The sequence below is a fragment of the Diospyros lotus genome, chromosome 9 (assembly GCF_014633365.1).
Source record: "Diospyros lotus cultivar Yz01 chromosome 9, ASM1463336v1, whole genome shotgun sequence".
Lineage (NCBI taxonomy): Eukaryota > Viridiplantae > Streptophyta > Magnoliopsida > Ericales > Ebenaceae > Diospyros > Diospyros lotus.
The window spans coordinates 7,004,726-7,016,021 of record NC_068346.1 but is presented as its reverse complement, the minus strand read 5'-3'; positions in this window follow the sequence as shown (position 1 = coordinate 7,016,021).

The following is an 11,296-nucleotide window of genomic DNA, read 5'->3' as shown; positions in this document are numbered from 1 at the left end:
AAGAATTTACAAAAGATAAAGAACATATTTTGAAGTCTCATTAAAACTTTTTTTCAAATATGTAATTTATTTGTTCTAAAATAATAGAGTAAAATATAGTATCAAATGAAGATTGATCAAATAATTTAATTTATTAAGTTACAAAAATTTAATATCACTAATAGAGAACATGTATTATAAATATATTATTATTTAATTTTATAATTTAAATATTTAATTAATTTAATGTATTTAATTAATAAGATAAAGAGATGAGAGTTAATTAGATTTGTTTAATTAATGAAAAATTAATTAGATGTGTTTAATTAATGAGATAGATATGGGGTGTTCATGAGAGAAAGAAAGAGAGAGGGAAAAAATAGGCAAAAGGAAGAGAGTAATGTGAGAGAGAGAGAGAGAAAAAAAAATAAGGGGGGAATAATGGGTGAGAAAAATGGGGGGCCTCGTGAGAGGGAGAGCTGAGAGGGAGAGAGTCTGTGAGAAAGAATGAGTGGGGGAAGGGGAAATATTAAAATTTAGAAGATAAGGAATGTAGCACTACTCTAAAAAAAAAAAAAAACTTTGTGCCCCCCTCAGTCGTGGGCCCCGGGTTGTAGCCTTGGTAGCCCTGGGCCAGGGTCGGCTCTGCCCAGACGACCTCACAGATAATTTTTCCAAGCGACATTCTCTAAAAGGAACAACACACATGCCATAATCCACTTGGTCGAGCCAACCTCTCAAGAAAGAACCCGAAAGAACTTTCTCTTGAACAATTTTACCTCACGTTGTCTTAGACAACATGGCATGCTTGAGCACAGGCTCTCTTGTCTTTGGGGGACCATTCCTCTAGAAGGGTTCTCACTAGACCCTCTTTCAAACTCTAGGACAACCATGTGTGATTAGGATAATGTTGCATCTTGTGAGCAGAAGAGCACCATGTTTCCTATGTATGCTTGTCACATGTCCCAATCATGACCTTAGGCTATAAATGCCCCTCGACCTTTCACGTTAGAGGGTTTCTTCCAAGCCTTTCAATCCAACCACTTGCACAACCTGATTTCTCCTGGACGCCCTTCACTTGCATTCCACTTACATCTTTACTTCACCATGATTTCTTCTAATTTAAGTAATAAAAAGACCGCACGAGAGAAATCCTAGTGTGCCTCTAACCTGCTTTTGTCTTGCAACTACTTTGCCCTGAGCCAGCTTCCCATGAACAATCAACTTCTCCTAGATAGTTCTCTCGAATAATGGATTGAGCATTTCCTGACACTCTCCCAGACAAGTTTTGTTTTTCCACTAGGTTTCGCCAATTTTCAAAACTCTTTTCTTAATACAAATTTTAATTATTGTATTTAAACAATAATGATTGTATTTAAACAACAATGATTGACAATTAATACAAATAATTATTAAATTTTAATTATTGTATTTAAACAATAATTATTGTATTAATTGTCACGATATGTCATTGCATTATTTTACTAATAATATTTTACGTGAAAAAGTTTTGTTGCTAAGAATGTGAAAACGACTTAATTCATATATAAAAGAACATTATTTAAATCATCAATGATTGGCCAAACGCTCTCGTATGAATGCGATCAAATTCAGATCCCAATCAATCTTTTTTTCTTCTTTTTCTTCCTGATCCTGCGGTGTCCCCTTTTCTTTTGTCGGTTGGATTGTATCTTTGATTTGGAAGTTTCTACCATAATTTATGGGATTTTTTAGATTTGGTGATGTGACTTATGATGATTAATTTAAATTTAGCCCATTATGACTTAAGTTCACTAATCAGATCCAAAGTCATTAGGATTTAAATTCATCCCATTTCCTTAATTAATCTTCCTTAATCCAAAGTTATTAGGGTTTATTTATGCCTTAAATTCACTAATCAGATCCCACCAATTCCTTATACAAATCGTAAAGACTCAAGTGGGGGCTCTTACTTAAATGGAGAGAGATCCATGCAAATAAGGAAAATCGTTTGCGCATATTAATAAATCACATAGAGTTTCTCCTCAATGATTTTGAAATAAGTGCTTCTCAAATTATTTTGAATGCTTCTTAAAAATGGTTATGATCTTGTCTTTTAAATCAATTAAATCGTGGGGATTATGAAATATTATCAAAGTTCTTAAAAGACAAAGAAAGTAGTTCTAAAATAGAGTAAAAGTTATTTAAATATTAAATTTAATGAAAAACTATTGATCTATTATATATGTCCATCAGCTAATTTTTTTAGAATTGTCCATTTCTTATCTAAGTTTTTCGACTGGTCTTTCAAAACTATCAACTGCTTCTTAAAACAAGTTGACCGGTTTAGTGCATATCTTTTGGATCAATGCTCTAGAACTAATTTGTTAATTAATTTTTAAATTTAAAAAATTGTCTGACTAGTTTTTTAAAATTTCAAAATAAATCGTCTACTATTTTTAAAAAAAATTAAAAATAAACCATAGACTATTATACTGAAATTGTCAACTATTTCAATCAGAAAATTATTAACGGCTATATTAAATGAAAAAAAAAATTCAAAAGCTGTAAATACCAGTTGTTTGATTTTCAAAAAAAAAAAAAAGGAGAGAAAAAAAGATTTGAGAAAGAAAAAATGTTGAAACTTTCAGATTTAGTGAAAAACTCCCCATCTATTCCATATGTATACGATTGGTTTTTCAAAATTGTCGACTTCTTCTCTGAGTCTGTCAACTAGTTTATTTAGTGAAAAACTTTCAGATTGATATTTTCTCTCACAAAACTTAGTTTATTTTCTATAAAATATTATTTTCAACCTTCATGAGATTTATGTTGAGAGTTGCATGTTTCATTTCATTAATCTTGAAACTTGAAGTTAGGCGTGTTAGAAGGTTAGCGTGGATTGTTAGAAATTATATTTATTCAAATTATCTCTAGTGAATTTAAAATTTTCTAACTGAGAGTTAGAGTAATGGATATAGACTGAGAAATAGTCGAACTACTCTAAAATTTTCTTGTCTCTTGTGATTTCACAGCTTAAGGAGGATTCTATCAATGGCACATATTATTGGAGCTCGACAAGCCAAAAGGCAAAGTACCATGAGGCCACGCTACTTTGACAGAACCAACTATGGCTATTAGAAGAAAATGATCTTTTGCTACTTAATACAAGATGCAAAAATCTTGAAAGTCATACTTAATGGAGTGAAAATACCCTTAATGAAGAATATCAATGAATGGAGTGAAGAGGATCAAAGGAATTATGAGCTTAATGCAAAGGTAATGAACATCCTATTTTGTTCATTAAGCCTGGAAGAATTCAATGAAGTATCTACATGCAAGATAGCCAAGGACATTTGGGACAAATTGGAAGTCACACATGAAGGAACATAAATCAAGTGAAGTAGACAAAAACTAACTTGCTTACTCCTGACCACGAGCTCTTCTTTATGAAGGATAAAGAGACCATCAAAGAGATGCTCACAAGATTCAATGATAGCACCACTAACCTAGAAGTCTTTTGGAAGGTATATTCAAATGAAGAAAGAGTAAGGAAGATCCTTAGAAGCTTGTCAAGCATATGGAATCTTAAGGGTGACAACAATTCAAAAGGCAAAAGATTTGAATACTCTATCATTTGATGAATTTCTGTGCCTTTTGATGACTCATGAAATGAAATCATAATAAGAGGGAAGAAGTGGAAGAGTCAAAGAAAAAGAAGAACTGACACTTAAAGTTGAAAAGGATCAAAGTGAGGAAAAAAGGAATGATGAAAATAAAGATATAGCCCTTTCCACAAGGAAATTCAACAAGTTATTGGGAAGATTTTAGCCAAAGGAAAAATGCAAGAAGAGAAAAAACACAAGCAATTTTTTGTTTTTGTTTTTTTTTTTTTTTTTTTGGGGGGGGGGGGGCACAAATGAGATTAAGTCATTTGAATGCAAAAATTTCATGTTAATGTGCAGAGCCTAATTATCACATTGGCACACATTGCTCCTACACAGAGTTAGTACATGGATCGACCTCCATGATAAAGTTAACCTAGGGGTTGAAAGGGGGTGATAAACCCTTATCTTGAGGATTGTAGGGGGCAGAGCCTCTTGGGTGAAATTTAGTATACAATTTTATAATATGAATAGTTTTGATTTTTCACACATGTTTTTTTGTTACCCTAATTTTTACTTATTATGATGGTTCTTAGAGAGTATAAGTGGGTATTCTCTTGTAATCTCAAATTTGGTTATAGTGAAAAATCTTACTTATATTATGATGGTTCTTAAAGAGTATAAGTGGGTATTCTCTTGTAATCTCTAATTTGGTTATGGTGAAAAATCTTGCAACGGTGGCAAATGGATGTAGCTCTCACATTGAGAGTGAACCACTATAAATCTCATGTGTTCTTCGTGCTTGCTTTTATTATTATTATTTTACTATTTAGGATTATTAGTTTAATCCTAACAATTTAGTTATATAAGGACAAAGTGTCCTAACATAAAGAAGCATGCCAGGAAGGTAAAGAAAAAGGTGTTAGCTATATGAAGTGACGAAGACTGCTCAAGTGAAACTCTTTAAGTGACCAAGAAATGGTCAACTGATGCCTCATGGCTAAAGTGGAAGATGAGATATGTTCTAAATTTTCTAATTTCTGTCATTCTAAATTTACTTTGAATGAATTGTATGATACTTTTATTGAGTTGGTTGAAGACTCTGAAAAAGGAAAGTTTGAAAAAGAAATCTTTTGAGAAAGAAAGTCAAAGCTCTTGAATAAGAACTAAAGGGCTATTTACTTGTGGAAAACGTTTTCTATTAGTGTTTAGAAAATGAGAAAAAGTGTTTAAAATCAGGAAATTTTTTACATGAAAATATTAAGTGAAAATAAATTAACATTGATTTATCCTTAACTTTAGTTATTTTTTTGGGGGGGTACATTTTGCAAAACCTTTATTGCATTTTTATTAAGTAAATAATAACTATAATAATTGGTTCAAAATTGCAAGTTCAAAAAATTATGGCAAGGTTTGATCGTGACTATTTTTCACGAAATAAATTGTCAATACAAAACAAAATTAAGTTAAAACAAATTGATGACATAGTGTTCACCATTAACAAAATCATACAAGTTTAACTCTCAAGTACAAACAATTTTTTGTCAAAACAACACAAACTAAAATTAAGCTAACATTGAAAATAACTACTAGTGAGCCTAACGATTATAACCAACTATTCAACATGTGAGGTAGCTCGAGTACCTCCAAAGAAAAGGAGAAGGTTCAAGAATAAGAGAAATGTCTACCTATTTAATAATTGACTTACTTTCAGAAAAGGGGGATTTATAATAATTATTTTCTTTGAAAGTTTTTTATATGAGTTGTATAGCTACATAAACGCTTATTTCTTAATATCCAGTGTAATAATTCAAAATTTGAGAATTAAATAAATGATTATTAATTTAGTTGGGAATAATTAATAATTGCTAAATTTTACATTTGAAGTGATATTGATTTATTGAAATTGAATAATTTGGTGAATGGTTGATACTCAATAATTATTGCGTATAAGTTGATTGTTAAATATTTTTGGGTTTAAGAGAAATATTAATTATTAATTATTGTGGTTGCAGTGATTATTGAATATTTGTGGGTTAAAAAAATATTAATTTATTTGGGTATTTGGAGAATTAAGAAAAATGTTTAATTATGTAATTTTGAGAAAATAGGAAATTTAGGTTTAATTAATTTAATTGGTGTTAATAGTAATTATTAGTAATTTGGAAGTATTTATGGAAATAAGAAAATAAATTAATTTAGTGAATTTTTTGAAAATTATGGTGTGAAAGTGAAATAAGGGGTAATTGTGAAGTGGGGGTGCAAGTGCCGATTTTCGAAAGTTCTAAGTGCTGGAGTAATTCTCGAAACTAGGTCGCGAGTTAGCTTAAATATAACCGCATGCATATATATGTTAAAGGCGTGTGTGGCACGGGCGATCGCACGCGAGAGCTGCCCTGCGGAGGACGCGGGATTGAATCCGCGTGGGCGCGCGCGAGACTTGGTTTTGCTGATTTAATTTGGCTAAGGGAAGGACCGAAACGACGTCGTTTCAGCCCCAAAGGCAGTGGCCCTTTGTGCAGCCCAGCGGCTGCCACGTGGCCGCGCCCCAGCCTCTCATTTTGGCCAATTTAAAGGCCGATTTCAGCCGTCTCCAAGCAGCAAATTGCAGAGGAAAAAATGGCGGAAGAAGATGGCGCGCACAGTGAAGAAAAGAGGGAAATTTGGGGAAAAAATTCAAAATTTAATGTGGTTTAATCACGATTTAATTAGCCAGGTATGTAAATAAATATGTATTAAACATTTTATATAGTCGAAATTTCATTTTGCGTTCAATTTTATTAATTTTGGGAGTTTAATCTATTTTACAGCATATATTATTTTGATGGCATTCAAGCGTAAAAACATTGTAATCAGCTTAAACGAGGTAAGCTCCCTCTACCCTTGCGATCTCTTTCCATTTGGTGAACCCCTCATCTTCCCTTAATTTGTTTCGGTGTTGTGTATTAATTATATAAATTGAGGATGTTATTAGCGTGATTTAATTTAAAATAAATATGAGACTCGTTGGGATTTTATTTGTAGTGCGCCTGCGTAGGATTTTAGACGGTTAAATTATTTATATTATACGATTAGATTTAATTAATATGAGTCGTGATTTTATTAATTACTAAGGAAGCATTTTACTTCGTAGCGGGAGTGCAAGATAGGCATGAAACAGCCGTGTAAAGGCAATCTCCTAATCCTCTCTTCATGTTCTTTAATTCCCGTGAGAGACTCCGTGGTTTCTCATATTTTACGCCCTCCCTTACTTTAATTCGGTGCCTAGCCTTATTTGTTGAATTATTATTCATTTGTTTTAATTTAAATTAAATCCGAGACTTCTAGAGTTTTATTTGTTGAGTGCCTACGAGGGTTTGTATCGCCCCCATTTCTTTCGGGATGATGCTGAACCCAGCTTGGGGACTAGGTTCCTAGACGTGCAGGTTTATTTATGATTTTTTTTGGATTTATTTATGGTTCGGTTAGAGCTATCGAGCAGTAGGGCAAGGGTCGGCTGTTTGGTGACGTTGGAGTAGACTATTGTACGGCCCTGATGTGGACCGTCGGGTGGACACTCCTAGTCACTGGCCGTTGACCGATGCCGGGCACTGTTGACTAGCTCTACCAGTATGTGATTTACTGCACGTTTAGATTCGTTATGTTGCTGTTCATGATTTGATATGTACATAGGTACGGGTTGCATATTGGGATATTCATTTATTGAGTATGGTTGGACACGGACATTCTGATGTTCTACCCTTGTGCTTAGTTTTGATGATGAAAAACATATGTTATTAAATCCCTAAGTCATGAATCAAGGTGGTGGTTTTCAACAAAATCAATTTCAAGTGCATTGTTAAAATGAAAACCAAAAAGATTTATGATTTTCTATTTTAGTTAGAGATTTGCAAAGTCAAGTTTTTAGTCTTAAAAGAATCTCCTAAAATGATTTTCAAATTAGCTTTGAAGTCGTTGGTCAACATAGAGCTAAAATTGTTCTAAGGCAAAAGACCAACTAGAACATGTTTTTGAAAGTGTGTTCATTTTAGAAAGTGTTCATTTTAGAAAAATATCTCCTAGTATTTTGATATCTAATATCTCTTAGTAATGAAATGGTTTTGATGAATGTCTATATAAAAATCAATTTCTATCATGTGGATTATATGAATGAGAAAATGAATTTTTAGTATATAAGCTTTGAAGCAAGATATGAAAACTTATAGAAGAAATATTGAGTATGGTTGAGAGTGATTTGAAAAACTTGCTTGTTGAGAGTGATTTGTTTCAAAATATACTTTTGATAATCTCAACTTGCTTTCAAGATAATCAAAATGAGGTTTTAAAAGAATCGAATAAGGATGAATTGAAAATTCAAGATTTTCTATAGAATAGTCGACTATCAGGATCATTCTGTCGACTATGCTTCAAAATAGTCGACTATTTTTGATGTTCTGTCGACTATTTAAGCATCTGTCGACTATTTTAGCATCTGTCGACTATCGAGTAAAAATAGTCGACTATGCCTTTTGATCTGTCGACTATTTTTGTTCATAAGTTTCAAAAATTTCTTCATATCTCAGCATCTGTCGACTATTGGAATGTGTCTGTCGACTATTGAAATTTTGTGTTATAAAATAGTCGACTATTCGTTTTGTCTGTCGACTATTTCTTGTTTTAGTTGTAAAAATAGTCAACTATATATTTCTTCTGTCGACTATTTCTTTGTGCAGAAAGTTCCAACGGCTATTTTTTCAAATTCCAACGGCTCCAAACGGCTATATTTCTCTTCAACTTCGTGGGACACTTATATATACATGTCATAGATGATCAAGAGGAGGCGAATGGATGGGAACGAGTTGATCTAAAGAGTTCAAATCATTTTTACTCGAAGCTTACAATCTTTGCACTTTCACTGTTGTATTTTCTATCCAAGGCTTTGTTGTTCTATCATTGTAAATTTATTATTAAGCCTTGTTTTCATTGTGAGAGAACTTATAACTAAGAGTGTTAACTCTTAGCTTCTCTCTTTCATTTATATCGTTCTTATTTTCCTAGCTTTGTGCTAGAAGACTTGCTTGTTGAAGCAAGTGGCTGTAATTCCTAGCTAGGTGCTAGAGGGCTTGCTTGTATAAGCAAGAGGTTGTAATTCCTAATCTTGGACTAGAGGACCTACTTGGTTTAAGTAGGGGTTTTAGTGGATGGTTTGAAAAATCCTTAGTGAGGAGCTAAGGTAGTGGATTAGGCTTGGGTTAAGCCGAACCACTATATATCCTTTGTGTTCTTCTCTTGTGCTTGTGGTTTTATTTCATTTATTATTTCAAGCAATTCAATAATCCTCACTTGCATCGAATTTTCTATCAAAAGGATTTCAAAGTTCTATCAAAGGTTTTTTAAAATAACCAATTCACCCCCCCTCTTGGTGTGTGCCATAGAACCTACCTGTTCTAACACATTCTAGCTTGGTTAGGTTGCATCCAGCACAGGCATATGCATCGCGTGTGGTTTACTATATGGGCGGAACATGGCCTGATGTCTGGATGTATGGGAGCTAGTGTATCACGTTGATGCTCACTACGCCATTGCATTTTATATGCATTGCATGGCTACTGATAGTATTTAGTTCTTGGACGGGAGTACTGTTCCGAGGGAGCCTATGGCTCGGGTGTCGGGAATACCGACATGGACGGATGACGGGAGTACCGACCCGGGACAGCGCACGCAGGTTTGTGGAGATTTATGTTACCTTTCAAGGCAGCAGCAAGTTAGTATGGGACTTGAGTGCCAGGTGTCTTATGTGGGCCTCAAGAACCGGTATGTACTTTTATTATGCTATACTATTGTGTTGTAGCGTCTCATGGCTTATGTGTACCTAGGGGTTTATTCTGGGGAAGTTTACTGGTTCTATACATCCTTCAGCATTTCTTTTCTTATGCTTGCTGAGTCTCTCGACTCACTTTGCTTCCCATCATTCCAGGTAATAGCAGTGTGGGCCATGGCAAGGGAGTCATCTTTTAGCGGCAGGGTCGATATGGTGTATAGACAGTCCCGTCAATCCCTGTCAACTCTGATGACTGAGTAGGATTTACTCTATTATTTTATATTGTGCCGGGTCTTTCCTCGTGTCTTATGTATGTCGACACGGGAGTCTGAATTCATTTATTTATCATGTGACCGCTGTGTTAGCGAGATACCCGTAGTGCGAATACATGTGTTTAGCTTCGCTTCCGCTGTCCTTATTTTCGTGTATGTATGCCAGGATGGTTTTCGTCTTGTGTTTCACTCTTTTCTCCAGTGAACAAAAACGCAGCCTAGGCGACCGCCTAGGTGGAGCCAAGGCACTAGGTGGCCGCTGGCTACCGCGGTTATGGCCAAATCGGCCACCTTAGGCGCCGGCTCGGCTAATCGGTACCGGGTGGCGCCTAGGCGGCCAAGGCGTCCGCCTAGCCGCCTGAATCGCCTAGCCAAGGCGGACGCCAACGCGGCCAAATCGACCGCTTGGGCCGCGTGAAGCATTTAGTATAAATTGATTAGGGTTTTGTTTCTTTACCCATTATCCCTTTCTCTCGTCGATTTCCCCTTCACGTGCGCGCGCACAGCCATCGACAGTCTATTGCTGAATCGTCGTCGCCTCTCTCTTGCTCGCACACCGCCACCGTCTCTTGTAGTTGCAGAGTAGTCGTCGGCCCATCGCCACCCTCTCGTGCTCGCACACCGCCATGCCACACTCTGGTTGTCTCTTGCTCTTGCAGCTTCACCTTCTTCACTCGTCATCGCCACCGTCTCTTGCTCGCTGCTCGCACACTGCCACACTCTGGTTGGCGGTTGTCTCTTGCTCTTGCAGGCAGCAGCTTCAGCCTTCATCTTCTTCAATCTTCACTCACCCTCCGGGCCTCCGCCTCCTTCGGTAAGTAGTAGCCAGCAACAAGCAAGCAGCAACATTACTACTTGCTTGCGGTTGCCTCTCCCCCTTTTGTTTTTGTTTTCTTTTTATTTTGCTGTTATTTAATTTAGTATTTATATTAATATTTGATTATTTATATTTTGTTATTCAAATATTTATTAATTATTATTATTAATGTATTTAAAAACTTAATATTTGCAACTTGCAAGCAAGCAACAAATGTAGCAAGCTGCCTTTGTTGCCGCTTGCTGTTGCTGGCTATTGTATTGTTAGTTTTTGGCTTTGTTTGTTAGCTAGTTAGCCTAATTATCTATCTTAATTCAATCATTCAATGTCAATTTACTCAAGAAAAAAAGAAGAAAAAAGAAAGTCATGTCGGATGGAATTGGGAGTACGGAAGCATCGTCCGATGCCGCCTCAGTTCTTAAAAGAAAATCAAATGATATCGGATGGGAGTATGGAATGTTAATTAATCCAAATAACATGGATAAAGTTAAATGCAAATTGTGTGGTAAAGTTATATCTGGAGGAGTTTACAGAGTCAAAGAACACATCGGCCACATTTCCGGAAATGTTTCTACATGTCTAAAATCTTCTCCGGATGATAAAGCTAAATGCAAGAATGCTATTGCTGAGGCAAAGAGTAAGAAGAAGAAGAAGAAGCAAGAGGAAGATATGATAAGATCCTCAGTTAATATTTCTGACAAGGGGAAAGGGGTGGATGATGAAGATGAATTGGAAAAGTTAGTGAGTAAAAAAACACCTCGTACTCTTGGCCCTATAGATAAGTTTGCAAGCTCCATTAGTCTTGAAATTTGTTTGAGTTCAAGAATGACGCAAAGACAGCAAA